Source organism: Ctenopharyngodon idella, chromosome 24, assembly GCF_019924925.1.
Source record: "Ctenopharyngodon idella isolate HZGC_01 chromosome 24, HZGC01, whole genome shotgun sequence".
Classification (NCBI taxonomy): Eukaryota; Metazoa; Chordata; class Actinopteri; order Cypriniformes; family Xenocyprididae; genus Ctenopharyngodon; species Ctenopharyngodon idella.
The window spans coordinates 28,476,714-28,489,729 of record NC_067243.1 but is presented as its reverse complement, the minus strand read 5'-3'; the positions used below and the strand labels follow the sequence as shown (position 1 = coordinate 28,489,729).

Here is a 13,016-nt window from a genome sequence, read left to right as displayed (position 1 = left end):
CTTACTGAAAAAACAAACTTTGCCCTCAGACATCACACACAAGCCCTCAAAAACACACACACTACAACATAATCTTACACACTAGTGAGATAAATTCAAAACAATACTACTAAAACCAAAAACAAAAACCAGTAATAAGTTGTGTTGCTTGTGGTTCTCCCTCATGGAACTTTTCACATGATGAACATGTGTACATTTGCACATTTTTTTATTCCTTAATGTACTGTGAAGTACAATACACCAAATAACAACAAAAAATATTCTGCCCCAGCATCACATTTTGGTCTGGGACAGGACAGGCCATCTCATCAACTTCACAGGCTGTACTGGTCCTATCCAGGCAGCGGGGGGAAAATCCTCTTGCATGCCTGATCCACCCCTGCCACACATCAACTGAAATGTCTAGTCAGGCTTCTTCCATTCCATCATCTCTGTGTCCTCAAAAATAGAAGTAACTGTAACACATCCTTTTTACAAAATGGAAGCAGACAGAAACTCTCTGTATGTAAGGCAGTGTGATGCATGTGTTGTAACAGAGTACAGCACTCAAAAGTTACAGTAGATACACTGAGGTACACCTACCTGTTTTCCTCCCTGAAGGTTCTTATGATCGCGGTGAAGCAACTTAGTTTTTTTCAACTGCTTACACACAAAATCTTTACTTGTCACACAATTTCTGAAACCTGACACTCAAACAGCAGAACCACACACCAAATCTGCAAAACCATACACTAATTCTCAGCCTTCGACTCAGTTTTCAATTTCATAAAACACTTTTTGCAAAACACAACACACAATTCTCTATGTAACACACAAAAATCTAACAGAAAGTATCTTGAGTTCCTTTTTCAAACACAACCAATCAAAATGCCACACTAATTCATCAGTGCCTCACACGAACTCCTCACATGTGCAAACACTCACTGCTTTACTTAACACCAACCAATCATGGCTTTAGAATAGGCCTATAAATAGGCCAAAGGTCAAGTTATAGATTTTTAACAACTTTTCTGTTGTTTACTTGCTTCCATATTCATCATTTCTAAACACTATTGAGGATTTTTTTCTCCACATGGTTGCTGGAAAGTGCATGATCGTCATCCCTATGTCAACATAACACTTCTACAGGCAATGGAGGAGGCATGTGGAGACACTGACGCTGCCTCCATCCAAGGTTGGATACGCAAGAGAGAACATAGCATGTGACGTGGATGAAGTATTGTGGCCGGACCCAGCCAGGAGGAGAGATGGAGCCTAGATACACCCAACCATCTCACCCACCAACAAACACACACGCACACAACACACACATGTTGGGTTTCCATGTTCTATGGGGACACTCCATAGGTGTAATGGTTTTTATACTGTATGTTCTGTATATAAATGTCCCCACAAAGTCAAAATGCACTGGTATTACTATGCTTGTGAGGACATTTGGTCCCCTACCAGGACACACATACACACCATTACTTTGGAATATTCACCTTTTTCAAAAATTATGCTAGTTTTTTTTTTTTTTTTTTTTGTCCAACTACACATGGTTGATGTATTATATTTTATATTGTACTGTGCAATACTGTATTCACAACCACAAATGCTTACAGTAAAAAAAAAAAAAAAATAGTTTGGTTTCAATCTTGCTTTCCTGTTTACCATGAATTTTTCAACATCTCTCTGCCAATTACTTTCAATCTTGTACAGAAATGTACATAGCAGCTTATGAAAGAAGAGCTTTAGGTTTTGAATAACTGCATATATGATATATCCAAAAATATAATATTATGGTAAATGTGTTTGAAAAGTAAGACAAATGTTTGCTTTTGAGAAGTGTTTGTGATATTTTGAATGCAGTGCTTCATTTTGCAAGAGATGTGAGGCATTTTGCATTTTGTGTGTCCAATTCTTGGATTTGTGTGTAAAGTTTTGAAAAAAAGAGGCAAAGTTTTGAAAATGTGTGTAAGCAGTTGAAAAAAAAACTAAGTTTGGCTGAACTCATTGCCCAGCCTCCCTCATAGTCATACCATGGACAAGGACATGGTCAACTAGTGGCACGAATTTCATCTGAGACTCCTTGTCTCCTTGCACCTCATCCTCATCTTCGTCGTCCTCCTCTTCCTCCACTCCTTACTGCTCTTGCTCATCCTCTTCCTCCACCCAGCCGGCCACACTGTATGACAGATGTATTGCTTTTCTCACCATGTCATCAACTATCTGATATTCTGATTAGTGAGTGAGTGTTTTGAAAACAAGTGAGTGTTTTGTCATTTAAAAACCTATATAATGATCTTAATATTATATAACATGAATTCATCCATTTGTCCTGAGCTTTATAGTTTCTTACACAATGTGTATCTGATATGAATAAACGTTGCGTCGTTGAGTAGTTCACACATAAAGATTGGCGAGCGCCGATCACTCGCTGATTTTCCCCCGATCACAGCCGACCTGTCGGCGAGCTCGTTAACTTGCAAATCGGGCTTAAAATCCTGTAGTGTAAACTTGGCCTTAGTTTGGTTCCCCCTGTTCCTGTTTGCCTGTGTTCTCATTCATAGTTAGTTCCCTTGGTTACTGATCATGCTCTAGTTTGTTTCCATGGTTTCTAATTAAGAACACACTGTTCTGTTTCAGTTAATTCTCTTCCTCTGTGTATTTAAACCCTGAGTTCTCCTCTGTTCTTCATCTTCTACTGAAGTAATGTTTGTTTCATTGAAGGTATCTTCATTGTGCATTCTGCTCTTTTTGGATCGTGTATACATGCCAAGTGTGACAATATCCTATATTTCTCATTCATTCTCTTGCCATGTGCTGATATAACACTGTTTAAAGAAATGTATTTCATGAGCTGTGATTCTAATTCAAAAATATACTAAAAATCTCAAATTATGCACGGCGAGTTCACATTTCACTAACATATTGTTATCAAATGCAGATCAAACCAAAAGTTTAATAATAAAGACAAAAACTCAAAGAATCCTCAAACAGTAAAAACACAGTCCAAAGACAGATGGAGACACAGACAGACTGACTAGAGTTTAGAGTCGACAGAAGAACCAGCGACAGACATGACAAACTGACCTTAACTATCACACACTGTTTAATACAAAAATAAAACTGTGAAGAGGATATTTATTTATTTATTTATTACAGTGACTACAGTGGAATGAAGCTGCATTCAGTGTAATTTATACAAATGTATGTAATGTCAAGAAAAACTTACTGTTAAAAAATATTTACATTTCTTACTTCTGTAACTCTAGCATATATTAGTTTGTTATCAGCACACGCTGTTGTAAATCCTGCCCACTTCTTTGCATTGTCACACATGCTTCAGTGCTCTGAGAGTGTTTATAGTGCTGTGAGTTTAACACTTCATGACTGAGAGCAGAACAGAACACAATCTTCATCATCACACAAGACAAAAGAACAACAATGAACAAAATCACCTTCTTCATCTGGACTCTGATCTGTATATCAGGTATACAGTGAAACTCTGACTTGCTTATAACTAAAAATACTAAAGTTTTATATTTTATGAATATGACATATATTTCTAATATGACACATCATTTTTCTATTGCCTTGATGCACTTCACATCAGAATCTATTCATTTCTCTCCAGGCTCCAGTGGACAGATCACAGTTACTCAAACTCCTGTAGTTCATACAGTCACACCAGGAGAAACTGTTGTGATGAGATGCAGCGCCAGCACTCCTTTAACAGGCTGTACTCCACCCTGTCTGTCCTGGTACTTACAGAAACCTGGAGAAACTCCTAAACTCCTGATTTATCGGATCAACAGCCTCCAGTCAGGAACTCCATCTAGATTCAGTGGCAGTGGATCTGGCAGTGATTTCACTCTGACCATCAGTGGAGTCCAGACTGAAGATACAGGAGATTATTACTGTCTGAGTTACCACTGGATCAACAGTAAAGCTGTGTTCACACAGTGATAAAGAGTGGTACAAAAACCTCGGTCAGTCAGACGTCACAGTGATGCACTGATACAGCTGAGAGATACTGCAGCTGCTGATGGAGAATCACAAACAACACAATGACAATGTTTAGCAAAGTTTCTAAAGACTTTTAAAATTAATATAGTAAATATAAATGTATATGTAGTCATTTATTTTATATGAAATAACTGTTAGTGCTGATATATTACAGTTTTTCTCGATGGCTTAAACACTATAACCAGGCTTTTGAACTAAAATTTCAAAACCATAACGCCATTTATCAAAAATCACACCCATTTCCCTAAACTATAAATACTATTCCCATGTTTTGACACATGAATCAGATTTGTTGAACTGTCACTGCAAAACTCTAGACACAAATCCCTTTATTTCTCATTGCCTACACCATGTTGTCATTTAGAAAGCACTAGCATTCAATATTGTTCACTCAAGTCAGCACAGCTTGAGCTCAATTAGCACACAGTTACCCACGTGGAAACACTAAGAGTCAAAATTTATCACACACCAATCAGAACTTTCAATAGAGAGATAAAAGAGCCCGAGTCAGTTCATTCAGTTTTGCAACAATGGATCCAGAGAGACGTGATTGAAAAGGTCGAGGACACCAGAGAGGAGGAGGAGGAGGAAGAGGATGAGCAAGAGCAGTAAGGAGTGGAGGAAGAGGTGAAGGAAGAGGAAGAGGAGGAGGAGACAAGGAGTCTCAGATGAAATTCGTGCCTCTAGTTGACCATGTCCTTGTCCATGGTATGACTATGAGGGAGGCTGGGCAATGAGTTCAGCCAAACTTACAGTTTTTCTCAATTGCTTAAACACATTTCTTGAAACTATGCCTCATATTCTCAAAACAGTGAACACAAATCCATAACGTCTCAGCCAATTCCCCAAACATCCTATTTTCAGTTCAAAATGAAGCTCTACACCCAAAACAATTCACTCTTACTGAAAAGCCAAATTTTGCCCTCAGACATCACACACAAGCCCTCAAAAACAAACACACCACAACATAATCTTACACACTGGTGCAATAAATTCAAAACACCATTTCCAAAACTGGTAAGTTTTGTTGCTTGTGGTTCCCCCCCTCAAAAACCTTTTCACATAATGAACACAAAAGACACAACCAATGTATACATTGCACATTTTTATTCATTCATAACACAGTAAAAAAAAAAAAATATATATAATATAAATAAAAATTATTCCTCAGCAGCTCTTTGGTCTGGGTCAGGCCCGAGAATCTCATCCACATCACAATTGGCCCTAGCCAGGCAGCGGGGGTAAAATCCTCTACATGACTGCCTGATCCACGCCTGGCACGCATATATCTAGGCAGGCTTCTTCCATGACCTGGAGGAGGTGAACACGGATATAAGGTTCTCAGTCATACACTTTCCACCGCCATGCAGAAAAAAACTCCTCTATCGGGTTTAGAACTGAAACTCTCTGTATGCGAGGCAATTTGGGGCAATTTGTGTTGTCACAGCACAGAGTACAGCACTCAAAAGTTACTGTACAGAGCAGTCTTGCTGTAAGTACACCTACCTGTTTTCCTCTCTGAAGGTTCTGATGATGGAGGCGACGGTGAAGCAACTCAAATTTGGCTGTACTCGTTGCCCAGCCTCCCTCATAGTCATACCATGGACAAGGACAAGGTCAACTAAGTGGCTTGAATTTCATCCGGACTGCTTGTCTCCTTGCCCTTGCCCTTCCCCTTCCTTGTTCTCGTCCTCCTTCTCCACCTCCACCTCCTCCTCTTCCTCCTCCTCCTCCTCCTCCTTTCCCTCCTCGACCTATTCCTTCATTTCTCTGTGGATCCATTGTTCCAAAACTCAATGAACTGATTCGGGCCCTTTTATCTCTCTATTGAAGGATCTGATTGATGTGTGTTCAATTTTGACTCTTTTGTGTTTTGATCTGGGGAATTGTGTGCTAATTGAGCTCAAGCTGTGCTGACTTGAATGAACAGTATTGAATGCTAGTGCTTTCAAAATGACCACATGGTGTACGCAATAAGAAATTATGGGAATTGTGTGTAGATTTCTGCAGTGACAGCTCAACAAATTTGAATCGTGTCAAAACGGGAAGAATTGGGTGTGCTTTTTGATAAATGATGTTATGGTTTTGAAATTTTAGTTCAAAAGCCTGGTTATAGTGTTTAAGCAATCGAGAAAAACTGTAAGTTGCTTCACCGTCGCCTTGATCATAAGAACCTTCAGGGAGGAAAACAGGTAGGTGTACCTCAGTGTATCTACTGTAACTTTTGAGTGCTGTACTCTGTTACAACACATGCATCAAATTGCCTTGCTTCCACTTTTGTAAAAAGGATGTGTTACAGTTACAGTAGTCAGTACTTCTATTTTTGAGGACACAGAGACGATGGAATAGAAGAAGCCTGACTAGACATTTCAGTTGATGTGTGGCAGGGGTGGATCAGGCATGCAAAAGGATTTTTTTTTTTTTTTGTTGTTTGGTGTATTGTACTGTACAGTACATTAAGGAATAAAAAAAATGTGCAAATGTATACACGTGTGTTCATCATGTGAAAAGTTCCTTGAGGGGGAGAACCACAAGCAACACAACTTATTACTGTTTTTTTTTTTTTTGGTTTTTGGTTTTTGTAATATTGTTTTGAATTTATCTCACCAGTGTGTAAGACTATGTTGTAGTGTGTGTGTTTTTGAGGGCTTGTGTCTGATGTCTGAGGGCAAAGTTTGTTTTTTCAGCAAGAGTGAATGGTTTTGAGTGTAGAGCTTTATTTTGACCTGAAAATAGGATGTTTGGGGAATTGGGTGAGACGTTATGGATTTGTGTTCACTGTTTTGAGAATATGAGGCATAGTTTCAAGAAATGTGTTTAAGCACTCGAGAAAAACTGTAATATGTTAGCCTTAAAGTTATGAATAAGCTGGTGTGTTCCAAAACAATGACAAAATTCACATTTAGGAGATATAAGCATTCAAAACTCACAGTCTCTCACTTGTGCTAAAGTGGATCACGGATTTTCATGACATCACTGCGGACTTCAGCTTCTCGTCAGATCTTCTGTCCAATCAAATGCTCTCTATATCTGAAGCGTCCCGCCCCCTACATTATAAATAGATGCTGAAGCTGTGGCTAAAGTCAATAATTTGTTAACATATTTACTATTTTCTACATGGTGAATGGCACATCGTGCACTATATAGGGGATAGTGAACGATTAAGACAGTGTAAATATGCTTCCAATTGAGGCAAATGAAGTCTAGTTTCACGTTAGTGTCACGTGACCCGCCGCAGCGCGAGCATAGTCTGCTCCGGTCCAGAGACACGAGAGCACAGAGCGGATCATATGCGGGAGTCGACGCAGACCACAAAACGTATCGGACACATTTGAATTCTGCACAGAAAGCTGTATTTTAATGTGATATGGAGGAGGTTAGAAACTGCTAGAGATTCGTAGGTATCTGAGGCTTTACCGAGCTAACGGCTCTGGCCGAGCTTTGATATAAACAAAACACTATTGGCTATTTTATAAAAGGGGAGGGGCTGTTCGATAAGTCCCGCCCCATCTTCCTGTTTCAGTTGAAATTACATCAACATATTGAATAATGCTGCACGTTCCAAGGCACTTCAGTGGGCCTTTAAGTCAGATCAGTCTACAAACACGGTGAGTCATATCATCCTCTCCTAGTGTTATATCGTGTTCTGTTTGCCACATGTTCAGTATAGCTTTCTCTGTCAGCGACGAGGGATTTACATGTCATAAATGTAGGGAAATGGTCAGGCTGACAGAGAAACTCTCAGAATTAGAGACACGCATCCAAACTTTAATTGAGGATAGTAAGAATGTAAGGGCTTCAGATACTGTTTTGGATGCGACTAGCTTAGTGAACTCTGTACATTGTTCAGTTCCGGCTGTAGAGCCCGCGCAGCAGGGCACTTGGGTAACGATGAGGCGGCCTAGTCGCGGAAAACACCACTCTTCCGTTCCAATAAGAACATCAAACAGGTTCTCCCCACTCAGTGATACACCCACTGAGAATCCTGTTGAAAGTGCCCTAGTTATTGGCGATTCTATTACACGGAACGTGAAAATAGAGACACCAGCCACCATAGTCACATGTTTGCCAGGAGCCAGAGCACCTGACATCAAAGCAAATTTAAAAGTGCTGGCTAATGCTAATCGTAAATACTCTAAAATCATTATTCACGTCGGCACTAATGATGTTCGACTTCGCCAGTCGGAGTTCACTAAAATTAACATTAAAGAGGTGTGTGAACTCGCAAGTACAATGTCAGAAAAAGTAATCTGCTCTGGTCCCCTTCCTGTTCGTCGGAGTGATGAGATAGTTAGCAGATTATCATCACTCAATGGCTGGCTGTCTAAGTGGTGTCCGCAGAATAATATAGGTTTCATAGACAATTGGAAAAGTTTTTGGGGCAGACCTGACCTTGAAAAGAGATGGTATTCATCCCTCCCGGGATGGTGCTGCTCTTCTCTCTAGTAATATGGCACATAGTCTTAGAGCTGAAACATGACAAACTGGGGTCCAGGTCAGGAAGCAGACATACTGGCTAAACCGACCGTCTGCTAGCTGCCTCACGTTACAGAAGTCAGATAATTCCCAACACATAGAAACTCTTACACCTAGATATTATCACATAGAGACTGTGTCTGTACCCTGAATTAGTAAAAACAAAAAACTTCCAAACCCATTTAATGGTAAAAATTTAATTGATGTTCAACAAATAAAAAATAGAGATAATACTGATAAACAAATGATAAAGCTTGGGTTGTTAAATATTAGATCCCTTTCTTCAAAAGCACTTATTGTAAATGATATTATCACAGACAATATCTGGATTTGCTGTGTTTGACAGAAACTTGGCTAAAATCAGACGATTACATTACTTTAAATGAGTCTAGCCCTCAAGGTTATTATTTTCGACACAATCCTCGTCAGAAAGGCAAAGGGGGAGGTGTTGCTGTAATTTATAGTAATATTTACAGTATTAGTCAAAAATCTTTCAAATATAATTCCTTCGAAGTGATGGTACTTTATGTAACATTATGTAAGTTGACATTTGTGCTGGCTACTGTATACAGGCCACCAGGACACCATACAGACTTTATCAAAGAATTTGCTGATTTTCTATCAGAGTTAGTACTAGCTGCAGATAAAGTCCTTGTTGTTGGTGATTTTAATATCCATGTAGATAATGAAAAAGAAAACGTGTCAGGACCCACTCATTGTCGTAATCATACTTTAGATCTAATACTGTCACATGGAATCGATATTGATGCCGTTGAAATTCTGCAGCAGAGCGACGACATCTCAGATCATTATCTAGTCTCATGTATACTACATTTAGTCAAGGCTGCTAAACTGCCTCCCTGCCATAAATATGGTAGAACCATCACTTCTACCACTAAAGATTGCTTTATAAATAATCTTCCTGATCAGTTTCATCGCCTTAGCATACCAGATAACTTAGAAGACCTCGATGTTGCAACAGAAATTGCCTCTGTCTTTTCCAGCACATTAGACTCAGTTGCTCCTTTGCATTTAAACAAGATTAAGGAAATTAATCCAATGCCGTGGTACAATGAGCACACTCAGGCCCTAAAGGTAGCAGCCAGAAATGGAGCGCAGCTGGAAGAAAACAAAACTAGAAGTTTTTCGCATTTCGTGGAGAGAGAGAATGATTGAGTAGAGAAAGGCCTTAAAAACTGCTAGATCTGCCTATTTTTCAAAACTTTAAGAAAATAAGCACAACCCTAGGTATTTATTTGATACAGTGGCTAAATTAACAAGAAATAAAGCTTCAACTTCTGATGTTTCCAAAGAGCACAGCAGTAATGACTTTATGAACTTCTTTACTTGCAAGATTGACAATATTAGAGAGAAAATTATAACCATGCAACCATCTACTACAGTATCGCGTCAGACAGTGCATTGTAGTGTCCCTGAGGAAAAATTCAATTCATTTACTGCTTTAGGAGAGGAAGAATTGTCTAAATTTGTTAAATCATCAAAATCAACAACATGTATGTTAGACCCTATACCGACTAATCTATTGAAAGAGATGCTTCCAGAGGTCATAGATCCTCTTCTTAATATCGTTAATTCATCTTTATCACTAGGATATGTACTGAAAACTTTTAAGCTGGCTATTATTAAACCTCTTATTAAAAAACCACAACTTGATCCTAGAGAATAAGTCAATTACAGGCCGATCTCAAATCTCACTTTTCTGTCAAAAATACTAGAAAAGGCAATATCATCACAACTATGTTCCTTTTTAGAAAGAAATAGTATCTGTGAGGATTTCCAGTCAGGATTTAGACCGTACCATAGTACTGAGACTGCTCTCATTAGAGTTACTAATGATTTGCTCTTATCATCAGATCGTGGTTGTATCTCTCTCTTAGTGTTACTGGATCTTAGTGCTGCATTTGACACTATTGATCACAATATTCTTTTAAATAGACTCGAAAATTATGTTGGCATTAGTGGAATTGCACTGTCATGGTTTAATTCATACTTATCTGACCGTTATCAGTTTGTAGTAGTAAACGAAGAGATGTCATATCGATCACAAGTTCAATATGGAGTACCGCAAGGCTCAGTACTAGGACCGTTGCTATTCACTCTGTACATACATCATCAGGAAGCATGGCGTTAGTTTTCACTGTTACGCTGATGATACTCAGCTCTATATTTCTTCGTGCCCTGACGAAACTTACCAATTCACAAAATTAACGGAATGCATAGCTGATATAAAAAAAATTGGATGACCAGTAATTTCCTACTACTAAATTCAGAAAAAACAGAGATTCTAATTTTTGGACCAAAAACTTTTTCACGTAATAACCTAGAATACTGTCTAACACTTGATGGCTGCTCTGTTAAGTCTTCGTCGTCAGTTATGAACCAGGATGTGCTCTTTGATACCAATCTTTCATTTGAAGGCCATGTTTCTAGCATCTGTAAAACCACATTCTTCCATCTTAAAAATATATCTAAACTACGACATATGCTCTCAATGACAAATGCAGAACAGTTAGTTCATGCGTTCATGACCTCAAGGCTAGATTACTGTAATGCTCTACTGGGTGGTTGTTCTGCTCGCCTGTTAAACAAACTACAGCTCGTACAAAATGCAGCAGCTAGAGTTCTTACTAGAACTAGGAAGTATGACCATATTAGCCCAGTTCTGTCAACACTGCATTGGCTTCCTGTTAAACATCGTATAGATTTTAAAATCTTGCTAATTACTTACAAAGCACTAAATGGTTTAGCTCCCCAGTACCTGAGCGAGCTCTTAATGCATTATAGTCCTTCACGTCTATTGCGATCTCAGAATTCAGGCCAGCTGATAATACCTAGAATATCAAAATCAACTGCAGGCGGTAGATCCTTCTCCTATTTGGCACCTAAACTTTGGAACAATCTTCCTAGCATTGTTCGGGAAGCAGACACACTCTGTCAATGCATCTCTTTAACCTGGCATACACATAACACATTATCAATTTATTTTTTCAAATCCATTAAAGGATTATTAGGCTGCATAAATTAGGTCAGCCGGAACCGGGAACACTTCCTATAACACCAGATGTACTCATTACATCAGAAGAAGAATGGCATCTACGCTAATATTAGTCTTTCTGTTTATCCAGAGGTTTACCGAAGTCAACTGGATCCAGGCCGTATCCAGGTGAGATTGAGGACCTACGCCTTGACATGACCACAACACAGCCCTGAAGTATCAGTAGAGATTGAATCAACTAGATCATCTATTGTGGAGGTCTCATCGACACGACAGCCAGAGGCACAGTTCCTCAACAAACCGTCCATACCGGCGTGATGAATATGATGGATTGAACTGGATTGAACTGAAATAAATACTTTGAATGTTGCAATCCTACCGGGCTTATGATAGCTACCTGAATCGTAACAAAGCACTGTTGGCCAGAGGAGAACTGGCCCCTCGACTAAGCCTGGTTTCTCCCAAGGTTTTTTTCTCCATTTTAACACCTATTTGCCACTTGTTTGCCACCTGATGTCACCTGTTGGAGTTTGGGTTCCTTGCCGCTGTCGCCTTTGGCTTGCTTAGTTGGGGACACTTGACATTTGACATTTGATATTCAACAGTGCTTTGCATCTGCCTACATTGACAGCATTTTCTTTAAGAGCTGCTGTGCAGCCAAAATTATATACCATTTATCACTGTAAAGCTGCTTTGACACAATCTGCATTGTAAAAAGCACTATATAAATAAAGGTGACTTGACTTGACTTGACTTTAAGGCAAGTCATTTCAGTCGGCGGCCATCTTTGAAACGCCTCTCGCGCAGCTGTTTCAGTCGTGCAGTACAGCTCCTATCTCTTTCAATGAGGAAACATCAAATTCTCCAAAGCTGTTCACCAAGCCTATGATTAAACTGCATTTTTTAAATCGCCAATGAAATCTGAGATCAACTGTCTCATCAATTTTGCATTTAAACGCTCAAATCATGACCAAAAACAAAACAAAAAAAAATCTGTATTTTTTCAGGCCGGACCAGCCAATGCACATGTGCTGTTATAAGTCTCAGAACACTGACTGTTTCTATAGCAACCAGAGCTTCTAAAGGCAGCTGCAGTGACCCAATGACTTTATCAATCAGTGATTGGCTCTTTTATTTAGAAGGCGGGACTTATTCCACCATATTTCTCTCATAGAGTGGTGCAGGTATGACATCAGAACCCAGAAGACTAAGATTTTGCAATGAGGTTTTATTATGTGTGTTTTTTTTTTTGTTTTTGTTTTTTCAAAATTATGAGTAAAATAAGGTCTGTGGTAAATATAACTTGACTATACTTTGACGTTTTGTTCTACAAAGTAAATTTCACACCCATAGGCGTAATTTGTGTGGGACAGGTAGAATATGTTATCCCCACCACTTTTTGAAACATCTCGCACCACGGATGTACATAATACTAATGAAACATCTCCAATTGACTAGCAGAATATTAATTTCATTCGTTTGTTAAATAAGAGGCGATCTGGCTCTGGAATGT

The 13,016-nt window shown here is 39.0% G+C and overlaps 1 gene segment (V, D, J or C); it reads left to right on the top strand.

Annotated features, from left to right (window-relative positions):
- LOC127506802 (immunoglobulin kappa light chain-like) overlaps positions 1-13,016 on the top strand; it is a 339,850-nt gene that overhangs the window by 260,577 nt on the left and 66,257 nt on the right.